The sequence below is a fragment of the Ictidomys tridecemlineatus genome, chromosome 11 (assembly GCF_052094955.1).
Source record: "Ictidomys tridecemlineatus isolate mIctTri1 chromosome 11, mIctTri1.hap1, whole genome shotgun sequence".
In the NCBI taxonomy this organism is placed as follows: Eukaryota; Metazoa; Chordata; class Mammalia; order Rodentia; family Sciuridae; genus Ictidomys; species Ictidomys tridecemlineatus.
The window spans coordinates 118,204,082-118,217,876 of record NC_135487.1 but is presented as its reverse complement, the minus strand read 5'-3'; the positions used below and the strand labels follow the sequence as shown (position 1 = coordinate 118,217,876).

At 38.3% G+C, this 13,795-nt stretch overlaps 1 long non-coding RNA gene across 2 annotated transcripts; it reads right to left on the bottom strand.

Annotated features, from left to right (window-relative positions):
* Positions 1-6,844: 6,844 nt before the first annotated feature.
* On the bottom strand, positions 6,845-13,531 carry LOC144367785 (uncharacterized). 2 transcript variants are annotated; one of them, XR_013427282.1, is made up of 5 exons: positions 13,331-13,531; positions 13,000-13,183; positions 9,621-9,800; positions 8,334-8,539; positions 6,845-7,401 (listed from the first exon to the last, which is right to left on the bottom strand). It is a non-coding gene; the product is annotated as an uncharacterized LOC144367785 (long non-coding RNA). The 2 variants fall into 2 exon arrangements; XR_013427281.1 differs by lacking the exon at positions 6,845-7,401 and having other exon boundaries at positions 7,426-8,539.
* Positions 13,532-13,795: the final 264 nt, after the last annotated feature.

The window sequence follows — 13,795 nt, the reverse complement described above, 5'->3', positions numbered from 1 at the left end:
GAGGGATAAAGAGTACAATTAAACGAGAGGATTAAATATGAGTCCCAGTTGGTCTAAATAGAGGCCTAAGGGAGTGGTCACAGAAGGGCAAGAGGGTACTCCTTTCAAAGAGAAAGAAAATGATCCTCCTAGGATGTGGGCAGGGTGCACATGTCTTTATGACAGGAGATAGGAAGAGGGGCTCAATCTACTGACTAGAAAAGAGCTGAGGACAGAGACTCCACTCTCCCTGTGTGATACAACCATGAGCCACAGCATACACAGAAAATGAACTTTATGTGTGTGTTTGTGGGCACATTTGTATATGTATGTGTGTGTGTGTGTGTGTGTGTGTGTGTGTGTGTGTATGTGTATTCCCCAAACCCAAGGCTATGATATCCCTGCCAAAATGTCCTATCAACCAGAAAGAAATCGATTTATATCTCATACTCAATGGACCCATACAAGACAGGAGATGTAGATTCTGTGAGGTTAAAAAAAAAAAAAACATTTAGTTAGTTTGATTATTTCTAGTTGGATACAGACAAGAACCACAGAGAAAAGAAAAAAACCTCCTTAAAAGATGGACTTCTTCCATGGTTGAGGAATGCAGTCATACCAGCAGCTTGTGTTTGTCTGTGCATGTGAATAGTGTGGACACTTTGTACCTCTTGGTTTGCTCATCTGGGGACCCTTCTCATATTTAACCCATCCTCTTCCAGGCTCTTAACACTCATTGTTACCTGGGAGCCAGTAATTCCTGTTCTTTTCCACTCTCCTCCTCTGCACCACTCCCTGAAATCAAATTCAGAAATGTCCAGTCAGTCAATGAGTAGTTTCTATGTCACTCACTACAAACACAGGGGAAGCCTGAACTCAATGGAGAATCATTAGTCCCAGACCTTTACCAACACGGCCGTTATATGTCTGTGGAACTGATATGGTACAGACTGGATCCTGATATAAAAGATTTGAGCTATTCTTGAGGATGAAAAGGCATTTTTATGTCTCCAGTAGACATCAGTAACTGGGAATTAACCTATGCCCACCCTACACTTCCCCGTAAACTAGAAGTTGCTATAGTCTTTGTGTTTCATTATTCCATTGTTAGTAAACTGAAGGCAAAATAACAATATCTTTACTTCTAGAAATGATGGATTATCCTTTTGATGAAAGAAAGAGGAGAAAAAGTTTTGGAGAAGATCTTTTTCTCAGAGGGGAAACAGACAATCATACCTCACTTTAGTGACCATAAACCTATCTGCAACTTACGATATTTCTGGAACTCGTTGGCCAGGGTATACACGGTAGATTGACATAAGATGAATTTTTCTTCCAGATCACGGAAATTCAGTTTGTGTTCTTGTAATTCGGCTTGTAGTCCCCGTATGATTTCTTTCAATTTCATCTGAGGCTCTCCGTCAAGGTTCATTTCAGCCCCTCCATCAGGGGAAGGGCTGAAGAATACTGCCATGTTTGTACAGTAAATGTACAGCCAGGACCTGCAAAGAGGAAACCCAAACATGTTATGGGTTAAAAACAAGTGAATCCAAGAGCTGGATGCAGTGGCAAACGCCTATAATCTCAGAGGCTCAGAAGGTGAGACAGAAGGACCTAGAGTTAGAAGTCAGCTTGAGCAATGACAAGGTGCTAAGCCACTCAGTGAGACCCTTTCTCTTAATAAAATACAAAAAAGGGCTGCATATGTGGCTCAGTGTTTGAGTGCTTCTGACCCAAATATTTTTTAAAAAATAAAATAACCCAAGTAGAATTCATTGGGATTAAGGGAAGACAGCAGCTGTCACGATTCACTTACTGTTGAGAACTAAGTACTCAGCAGTCCACAACACTTCAAACTCCTTCACCTTTCAAACAAGGATTCACACACCTGAGTCTATAGCACGGACTCAAGACAGAAATGAGGAGGTAGGGCTGAGTGCGCTAGGTAACAGTCTAACAGAATCAGAAGGTGGGAGATGTCATGGAATGTGGGAGCCTCTGCCTTCCAATGGCCTCATGATGGCTGACCCACTGGTTTCCTCAGAAGGTCACTACAGATGTAGACCACCACTCATTGGGCAGTCTCAGTACTTGTGTACCCTCATGCCAATGTTACCAACTTTTCTTTGTTCCCTTCTCCAAACACCATATTTCACATTACTCCTACAGGTATATCTTGAGAATTCTCGAAGTAAAATGGTTTCCCAACAAGTTAAAATTATCTACAGGACTACCCAGTGGTCACCTCATTATTTCCTTAATAATAAGGTGGATCATAAGGCTTTTCCTCAAGGGAACAATGCAAAACTGTCAATGTAACATAGTCATAATGTTCTTCTCTGAATATGCAGCCATTATTTCAAAATCCACTAAAAATACAGAACGAAGAGTAAACCATGAGTGTTTGAAATTGTGTTCTGCACTCTCTTAATATTATTTTGTTATACTCCATTTTTATTGTGGCCTCTTTTCTCTCACTGGGACATCTGTTGGTGTATAGGACTCTGAAGGAATTCCTCACTTATTACAAAAGTTCCAATTGGCTCAGGCAATAGGAACGTGGAAAGGAGAATAGAAACATGGAGGGGAGCCATGCTAAGTCTTTGTGAACCCTCAACTGTGGGACACTCATTGGAAAGAAAATTTCCAGATCCCTCTTACTAAGTCCAAAGCAGATAATGTCCAGTGCTGACTCTGCTCTTCATGGCAATCTTCCCTTCACTAGGTCAGGCTACTGGTGTCTGCAATCAATGTTCTCACCTACTGAGAACCATGGCTGAATCTGAAGCAGATACGTTAAGCTCTTTTCAGTAAGGATTGGATACCCTTCCTAGCATGCTGCAGGGAAATGAGCCCAATGCTTTATCTGTAGGACCTCAGCAAATGCATTCATTTGCTTTAACCCACTTATAATGTAAGTTCTCTAGATACATGGAGATTTTACATTTTACACACGTCACAGGGTAAACTGAGGAGCAAAGCAGGGGAGTTAGTTTATTCTGCTTCTATGAACACAAGAGTCATGAACTCTCATCCACTTGAATGTCAGAAAGCCTGGCTTTTAGCCCCACCTTCCTCCCTTTGGACTGCAAACCTGAAAATTACTTCAATTATTTACCTGCATTTGAAATGAAGTTTGAGTAAAAACAAGAGTTGAACTTTGAGGAATGACAATATTAGTTTGTTCTGAAGTGGATAGAAAATGCCGAGGTCTAGAGAAAACATCACGATAATCTTCGCAAGGAAGAACTTATGTGTCTTACTTATCCTGCCTCTTTCTCCAGCTGGCCAGAACATACTCAGTATCTGTTGATGTCATCAAAATCATCTTCAGATCTTGAGAATATGGATTTCTATGAGCCAAACTGGAGAGCAGGTGTTGGTCTGAGAAGTCATCCATCATTATGCTGGGACCTGTTGGAAACAACAAGTAGGGGGGATCAACCTGACTACCAACATTTTTTGATACAGCACTGGCTACACTCATCAATTAGCCCACTATCAATTCTTTCACTTGCTGTTCACCAGACTGACAGTTCTGTAAAAGCTAAGATAATGTTCTACCCATCTCTGTGTTCACAGTTTCCAGTGAAGACCAAGCACTGAAGCACCTGGCAGGATACACTGAATGAGTGCATAAAAGTGGTTGCCTACCACTGTCTTTACGATGAAGTCCCTTTACAGTGTCATCTAAAGCCTTCTAGTTAGTGTCCCCTTCAATGAATCCACAAGTGCCACATACAGAGTCTTGCACATAACTCTGCATGTGAAGAAGAGAAAACTACCCTAAGAACACTTTGTTTCCCACCTATAATCCACATTGCACTCTAGGGTTTGTAATTGGGGCTCTTGCCAGTTTTAAATTTTTTTATTAAATTTTTAATTTGTATGAAAGTTAAAGGTTGACTGAAGGAAAGGCTTACAGTTGACTTACTCTTATTCTAAAAGATAGGTGTTAGAAAAGCATCCATGTGCCAGTGATTTAGGAAGACCATGCCTCCCAGGAGAAAGAGGCAGTGGAGCTGAGGGAGCTGGGAAGAGAAGGCAAAACAGCCTACAAAGTGTGATTTCAGGGACAGCGCCATGTGTTTAAAGGATAATTTTTATAGTATTTGGACACTGAGTTGGCTCTGCGTCAGTGTGGCAGTTACAGAGAAGAGCAGGACAGCAGCTTTGGATACAGAAAAGTGTTCAGAGTGAAAACCACAGGAGTGAGTCAACCTTATGCATAACCAAAGTTGAATTTTACACTCTCCTATCAAGTGAATATAGCTTCCTGCATGTGGAAGGTCCCAGAGAACTTGTGCCTTCTACCTACACAATATTCTGATATGTTGTTGCTGTGTGTGTAGCTGCTGTTTTTGCTATAGCAGAACTGTCCAGGATCTTGGAATAACACTTCAGAAAGAAGTTACTCATGTCATTCTCATTTTAGTTCTTTCAAAGGAACAAGTGACTCTTTTAAAGGAGAAAGCCCCCAAGACTTCTCAGACAGATGATAAAAATGCTCAACACAAAACAGGCAATTCAGAGTGGTTTAGCAAGGGAAACCAGTGACACCAGTAGATGGTTTTTACCTTTGCAGCTATTTTGGCCTGTTTATGTGCTCTTTTTGTCTGATAATTACCCTCCCATGATGATTCCCTGGGGGGCCAGTGATTCAAGTGATGCTTTTCTTCATCATGATGCTCTTCACTATTTCCTACAACTGAATTTATTAAACCCCCTTTAGATATTAGGCAGTTCTATCTCATCCATTAAAAACTGTAGCCTATCATGGCTCAGAGAAAATATCAGTATGAATTTAGAAAGATCTCATGCATTTCTTTAAAGAAATGGCCTGCCCAGGTATTCTTATCCATGAAACAAAGTGGCCCCCATAAAGTAGATCTCACAAGCAGCATGCTAGTTGTTTAACTGGGCAGAGGGAAAAATGTCCTTTTTTCCCCACATGAACAGAAACTGGAAACAACTGGTGAATGCTGGTAAATTTCAGCTATACCTACCTCCCATTACATGGCTGCTTCCCAGGCACAGTGATTTACTTCCCAATACGCCTTTCATAGAAAACATATGCATTCCTCTTCAGGGAAGAAAGACAACCCTGTCATACATCTAGGAACTCCATACATCTAGGAACTACACAGGACCCTCCATGCCTGCTCCTATCACTTAACCAGGGAAAATTCTCTCCATGTCACTTCTTAAGTATTAAAGTGTACCCTACATCCCACCCTCAGATTTTACTACTTCAACTCCCTAAAACAAACCCTGAGAGTGACTTTAGAAAGTACACTCATAAACATTCCCTGTTTAGATGCTACAGCTATCATGCCATGTGCATTTTAAGCAATATTTTGGAGAAGAGAAAACATAACCAGAAAAGATAAATCTCCCTTGGCCCACAATTAAATCAGCCTGCAAATTCCTTAAAAGTTTTCTTTCTTAGGCCATGCTCTTTTCAATTTCACAAACTTGCACCTGTCACACTCTCCTTCCTGAAAGTATGCTAGGTATTTGCTGCCTGCCATCTTAAAGGCACATGCCTGGTTCAGGAAGGAACATTTGAGATAGTATGACCTCTGCCTAGTGGGTGAATCTACTGTCCTCCCACTTAGGCAGTCTCCATCATTCAAGACCACACACAAGATGCAGATACCAGGAGAGAAGGTACAAATATCACTTGCCTAATGGAATCTCTCATGACCTGGGCACCTTGGAACATCTTTCTGTGAGCAGGGCCTCTGGGCACCTTACAAAATGCTCTGCCAACTTGTGCTCTTCAGCCAGTTCCTCTGGATGGCCCTCAGGGTCATGCTGGATAAGGAGGTCCTTGATATGCCTACTGAGGAAGAAAGAAGCATCTTCATCTTCCTGAAGCTTCAGGGGGCCAATTCTGGTGCCTGAAATTCAATCAGCAAATTAAAATCCCTAAGGTAGGATACAAGGGGAAATTTATAACTAGAACTCAATGAATTGTGGGATAGTAGGATTTGGACACAGATTTCTATGACAATATCCCTTTGAAGCCTTCAAACCAATATTCTGGTACTTTTGGAGCAATTGTTCACACATTCTTGCACTTGCCAGTTTACCTCCTGCAGACTACTACACACCCAATGTTGGTACTTCATGTACTTTCTTGGTACTTTTCTTTTGATACTATTAAAAAATACATTTGTACATGTGTATATATTTATACATTTAGGCATATAAATGTATATGTATACACATGTACACGTACATATGTATAGATAAAAACATACATAAGTACAGATATATATCTAACTGCATTCCTTGCTTTGAGAGCCCTACTACAAAAGATGAAGTATGTGGAAGGAAGTCTGAATTTAACCCTGCATTTAGACTCTACATGAGAAGGTGGATGGGACCTGGGTACAGGAAATCCCAAGACTGATTCATTCAGAGTGACTCTACAAGTACCAAAAGGAAAAGAAACTTATGTGAAAATGACATTGCTGTTTGGGTGAATGGAATTGGTAGTAATCAGCAGCTTGTGTGTACATGGTCGTATTTCTCTCTGTCCTTCCACCTGGGTTGAGCTTGGAGACAAAGTGCTGTGCCAGCCTGTTCCTATCAGCAATTTGCTCTCAGAGGACCTTCCCCAGGGGACTGTCAGAGTCTTCCATGTGAGGAAGTCCTTGAGATGCTGACTGAGGAAGAATTAGGCATCTCTCCCTTCCGGGGACTGCTGGGGTAACTGGGTGACAGCTCTCAAGCCTGAGCATGACTTAGAACAAAGAATTTCCTGACGCAGGTAGAAAGGAATGCATCAGAATGCATGCAGCATTGAGAAGCAATAAGGATTTGAGAGAAGTGTTTCTGAAGATAACATGAGGAGTCCTTCAGTGCAATTCTGACTCATTTAATGCCAGAAGTCCATGAGCATTCATAGTTTACTTGAACTCTATTTCAGTAAGTTCAGAAATAATAAGTTTTGACCTTTAATACAGGAATATTGAAGAAAGCCAGCAATATCCTTTAAAAACACACTTTGAAACTCTGTGCAATACGTACAAACACACAGAAGACCAATTTTTCCCTGGATCTGGAGGGAAGAATATATACAATCAACATATCACATTGGTTAGCTCAGCACCCCTGGATGATCAGAATTACCTGGGGGCATTGGCTCCTGTCCTTCATCCTTACCATGTTATTTATTTCCTGCCAATAAAACCAGACTGGACCAGCCACATTAAACTACTCCTGCTTTACACATTGCAAACACGAGCATAGAAATGTTCTCTGGGTACACTGGGATGTCCTGAGAAGAATACTGAAGGAGAACTTAAAAGAAGGTACCCTGCACTTACCATAAAAACTGGCCTTGTTTTGGAGACCAGGTGAGTAGGCAGTCCTGTTCTGATAAATTATTGACCCAGATCCTGTCTCTGAACTCTGGAAAAAATCAAGCATGCACTTTTTCCCCCCAAGAGATTCTGGTAAAAGTGCCTAGCTGCCTTCTAAAACACATGGGTAAGTTCCCTCAGCAGACACTTTGTTTCATGTTGGTTCAGATTAGAAAAGTCACTGAAAATAGATTTACATGGAATATGCAAACTCTCACAAAGGAAACATTTATTGGTGTGCCATTGACACAGTATCCTTGGCTATTAATGGATTTTGCAGGTGACAGGGTAAAGCCTTATCTTCAGGGAAAATGCCATACATAGGCAATGAGAATTTGGGACTGGAGCTTAGAGCCAAGCAAACATGGTACCATCTTGAAACATATAAGCGATTTTGCTGTCCTTCTTGGATAGCCACAAATGTTCAAAAAACACTGCGGAGAATTGATATTTTAACAGGACAAGTAGAGGAGAGATAAGAGGACCCACTGCAAAAGAGTCTTTTGGATAGATGATTAGGCATCTGCATGCTAAAGAACTAAATGAGATTCTTTGAATACATTCACTCTCCTCATCCCTGCCTGCAATGTTCCATAACTTGCATTTGCCAGTGAGTGCCAGGAGGGACAGGTGGGGCTAAAAGTTGGAAGAGTGCAAGCTACCTGACCCACCCAATGCCTGTACTTCGGACCTTGTCCTAGTGTTTGACTCATACCAATGAGTAACTATGGGACCTGCCTGCAGGGAGATCTCTCTACCCACATAGAGGGTTGAAATTGAAGAATAGGGAGGCTACCTGGGAATCCCCCAGGAGCCACCTTTTTCTTTTTAATTTTTTTAATAATTGTAGATGGACAGTTTTATTTGTTTTGTTTTTATGCTCTAATCTCTTTAGTTTTTTATGCAGTGCTAAGGATCACACTCAGTGTCTCACACACATAGCCAAGCACTCTGCCACCAACTACAGCCCCATTCCACCACCTTTTTCATGGAAGCAGTGTATTCACTGGCCCCATCCAGAGTAGAGTAAACCACATGTTCCTCAGAGAGGGAGGCTGGACTCTTGCTTGGGAGGCCAGAAAAGTGAGACAAGTCATGACAGCTGGAATGAGCCCAAAGCACCTCTTTCAATGAGTCCATCAGCACTTCATTCATATCCTCCTCCACTTGCAGCTCCATGCAGAGACCTGTATGATATACAAAACAATTACATGGCTGCATTTTCTTAGTTTCAGAAGAGTATATCACTGCAGTGTTTTGTACAAACACTAGTTTTTCCTATACTTACACACAAAAAGCAACCTTCAATGACAATAAATATACTCTTCGTGAATGGCAGTAGTGATAATGATTTATATGCTACATTCAAAGTTAGTAACATGAAACGCAAAAGTACTAAAAGAAATGATCTGAGCAAGTTTGACAGCCAGAATCGAAGATTATTGTCTTATATCATCTTGTTATTCTGAATAATTGTAATACATGTGTGTGAGGTTGTATGTTCTGAACTTAGTCCTATCAACAAAATTAATTATTTGATGGAATTAATTATTTTGAGTTTCAAAATTCACAGGCAGGGATAGTAACATTTTTATATGCAGATCTAGCTTCCAGGCCACAGGTCAGAATACCCAACATCACATTTAATTCCCATTAGTAGTCCAGTCATTATTTTATTATGATTATACAGTCTTGTAAAATGTCCTTTTTATGAAATGCAATCCATTTTCATCTAATAACATTTTAGATGCCAAGTATTTAGAAGTGACTCTGAAGAACAAAATTATTTCCTGAAAATGTTCATACTAACATACAAATTAGCACCAGACTGAAGACAAGGACAAAACAAAATCAAATATAAAGACTGGATTTTAAATGCCACTACTAATACCAGATTAATTTTGAATATTCCTATTTGTACTGGAGTATTCATTACAAAAAGAACTTTTCTAGTTTAACATCTTCAGAATAAAGTTTTAAATACCAATCCTTAAAATAGTTCATTTGAGAATATATAGAGAAATGTAATAAGCATGCATAAATGTTTTTTCATCAGATTTGATTACATACTTATTGTAGATATTTGTAAGTTATTCACCCCTGATTATCAGTAAAGTTTGCTAGATGTCATGAAGTAAAAGATCCGAAAAAAGATTCTAGAATAAACACTGCCACTGGAAAAGACACTGAAAAGCAGCCGTTTGCAACATTTTGAAAATCTGTTTTCATATTTCAGTTTTATAAGAAGTAGTTTTAAGTATTACATACATGATGATAAAGTTATACTTGTCTCATGTAGTCCTGAATTTGGTACAAAAGAAACTACGTTAAAATCACATCAAGGGCTGGGGATGTGGCTCAAGTGGTAGCGTGCTCGCCTGGCATGTGTGCGGCCCGGGTTCGATCCTCAGCACCACATACAAGCAAGATGTTGTGTTCGCCGAAAAACTAAAAAATAAATAAATAAATAAATATTTAAAAAATTCTCTCCTCTCTCTTTTTTTAAAAAAAAAAAAATCACATCAAATCTCAGATCGAGAAAAGTAGTTTTGTTTTGTTTTTTCCTTTTGATAAGTGAGCATGTGTTTTGCAATCTCTCAATTCACAGGAGTACAAAGTTAGACCCTGAACATGTCTTGTGGCTGTCTTTGCCTTCCTTCAGAGCTCCCAAATCACAATGAAGTACATTGTAACACAGTATTGAGGTTCAATAGTTGAACACCTGCAAAATAGGATTGATTAATTGGTTAAAATGTAATCATATTTGTCAATATAATTTAAGATTAAAAATAATTCTCATATCTTACTACTGATTTTCAATATAGCCCATCATTTTGATTCTTCAATACTTGGTATATTTTTCATAAAAAAACATTTTGGGAAAGGAAAGTTTCATTGAGATAAGGACAAGAACAAAAATTATTGAGCTCTGTGGAAACTTTGATGATAAAACAGACAGCAGTTCAAGCACCTCTTACTTTCTTAGCTAAAGGTACTATTGATGAGCACATCAGGTACTAGGAAGGTCAAAGTGCATTGTGCTAACAGACATGAGAGTTGTATTTAAGGTAGTGTGTTAATAAGCACTGAAGAAATCCATTAGTAACTACAATGAGGTTGTTTTAGTCAAAGGGAGTAATTAATAGAATAATGAATAATGGTTGTTATGCAATTCAACCCTAGAAAATGATATTGAATATGAAAAGACAGACTTGATATTATCCAATAATGTAGTGTTTGTCAAGTGTCAACGTTAGACTAAAAAGGAGTTGATTGTGTATATCTCTAAGTTAAATACTATTGCCTAATTGTTGAGTGACTTCTACAAGTGTTTTGTTTGTAAAAAAGGTTTTTTTTTTTTCTTTAAAAGTGGGAAGACACAAATTGCTATTTGCTTACTGTATTTCAAACTTTCACAAATAGTGAGGATGGGGGTTAAGAGCATAATGTTGGATAAAATGTTCAAATGTTCTAATAAAGACCAAAAAAATGTAAATAAATCTACAAGTGCTGCAAGACTACTTATTTCTCAGTTCAGAGACTGATTTTATGACATCAATGACAGCTCATTGTAAAAAAAAAAAATTGAAGACTAACTCTGATAATAGGAATTTCTTAGAAGATACTGAAATTGCTCTTTTCCTTCATTTAATATAATTGATTCACTTTCTGCATTCCCTTCTGCTTTCTACCTTCCTTTAAATACATTAACAGATTAAATATATTAACAGACTTTCCCACGAAATATATTAACAGATTTGCCATTCTTATTGACTTTCTATTCTCATTTAACATCCCCCAGCCTTCAGTGCCAAAAGGAAGCACTAAAATAACAAAATGCTTGGCTCCAGAAATTACTCTAGGCAACAACTTTTATCTTCTGTCCATTCTTTTTCAGTTCATCTCCCATTGACCATGAGCAGTCTTCCTCCTTTCTTTTGACATCTTAGAGACTTCACTGGCTTTGAATCAGCTTCTACCCAGGTGGGAGCTATAAAACTACCCCAGTCATCACAGAGGACTGTGTAAAGGCAAATTCAAAACCTTTTTCACGGTGAGGAAGAGATGAAAGGCTTAGAACCCTCATAAATTAATAAATTCTTCTAATCACAATTCTGAAATAGTATTCTTCCTTTATATTTATATTTGTCTTTCCAGAGCTCAGATCTTCAACAATTATTATAATAGTATACTTATTATTCATTTCCTCCTCAATTCACTTAACTACATATACACACATACAATAAAGGACTCTAATAACTCTATCAATGCAATTTTCACAGAGAGTATACCCGATTGCATTATTGTCATTAAAATCATTTAATATCACTCTTTGTTTTTAGAAAAATTCTATTTGGGGGGATTGGTGTTTCATGACTTGGATCCTTTTCACTAATTGGACCTGCTTCTTTGCACTTTAAAACAAAAATGCTAATTCTAGTGTTGCAAACCACTTTGGGTTCTCTAGATGGTCAAGCTTGGGTATTTCTGTGCACCTTCAGTCCCTTACTCCTTAATATGGCATTTCCAATGACTTATAATTCCTGCCTCATACCATGTCATTGCCTGACTGATTCCTACCTAGCTTTCTAAAGTGAGTCTATCAGTGAGATGTTCTGATAACTGGTGCTTACAATTTGCTCAGTTGCTCTATCTAGGTGATTCTATGGCACTCTGTTAATTCCCATCCAACAGATACAGAACGTGCACAAATTCTTTTTCTGCTTGCCACTTTATGCAACTATACCACACACCACCTGAGGGTCTTATATCTTGTATGTTTGAATTCCAAGCACTTTGTCACAGTAAGTGCACAAAAAATGTTTGCCAATTGCGTGCCATAAACTCCAGATACTAAATTTAAAATTTCATATATGGAATTTCAAACTTAAATTTGAAAATATGAATATTGATGTTAGGACAAAGTTTCCCTTTTAGAGTCTTTCTATTTCACGAACTGGATTCTAAACTGGATATCAGAGCTCTTGGAACATGAGGCAACAACAAAAGCCAGGGACACTTAATACAGGAACTTTTCTCTACCTACTGGACTTTCAGAATACATCTCTGTGTTCTATAGATCAAACAAAGCTCCCAAATACATAGCAATTCTGGATGTTGAGAAACTTTAAAAAAGGAATGTCCAAAAGAATATCATTTCAACAAAACACAGAAGTCAAGGGGAAGAGAAAAGGACGAATAGCCAATAGTAGTGAGTGACATCTAATATTATGATGATAAGATGGAGACAAAATAGTCTTTATGCTCATTTATGATATGAAAATACTACAGTTTATATAGCGTAAGGGTGAGAGATTAAATAGAATATCAAGCATAACAGACAGAAGAAGCAATTTAAAATCATGACTACACAAGGTATTTGTGACTAAATTATTAAAGACATCTTATTCAGCTTTACATGGTTTCCTTTATTTTGGTAATTTAGCTCAATGTCAGTATTTCCCTTCAAATTACTGAAAATAACTTTAAAACACTTTGGAAGATATTTAACAGTTAAAAGCATACACTACTTATAATTCTTACTAATTCCACACTTAAATGTATGACTTGTAAAGTTGTTAATACGTATTATATTAGAAACAAAAAGTTGTCGCCCACATCTTTCTCTAGCTGGGCCCAGTTTTACCTTAGAAATTGTATTATTTTAGGAAGTCAACTGAGTGGTCCTCCCAATTATGCAACAGTGTGACGAAAAATCACGCTTCTGTGAATGGGGACAGAGATACTTGACCTTCAGTGTTCTGACTGAAGCTTCTCTGACCACTAGTCCCTTTCTGTGCAGAAATGATTGTAGAAAAAGGACAAGGAGCCTGCTGGGAATAAAAGGAACAGAGTTCAGGAGTCAACATCCAGAGCCCACAGAGACTCTAAATTTCAGAGCTACTTCCAGCAATAGGGCCCAGAAGCATTTGAATATGGAAACTTGTGTGCAGCATACTTTGAGCTCATCAACTTACATTTGTGTATTCTTTAGAATGGAAAAACCTCCAAACTAATAGAATTCTGGAATTTGTGAGGTCCAAAACAGTTGATATTAGACTTCTTGGCAAAAAGGAGAGAACTCATGCCATTAATTGGGCAAGTACAATATTCAACGGTATTTGTACCACCAAACTTGTGAAGCAGTTCATGCAGCTTGTGCTGAAGGGGAAAAATAGCATTTGTAACACTCATTTCCAGATATGAAATACTTTTACTACAAAGACATCTGTCTCTGCATAACAAAGTTATAAATCATCTGGGGAAAAATTATTTCCTGTAACTCTACCTTGTATGGATGCTAAAGCATCAATCATTTTTCTTCTACAAATGCTATTTTGGTTCCAATATTAATAAATATAAACCTATTTCCTTTGTTGACCTCTCAGTCATGTTAAAACAACTGCTGCCTTAGCAATGCTTTTCTCAGACAGCACGTACAT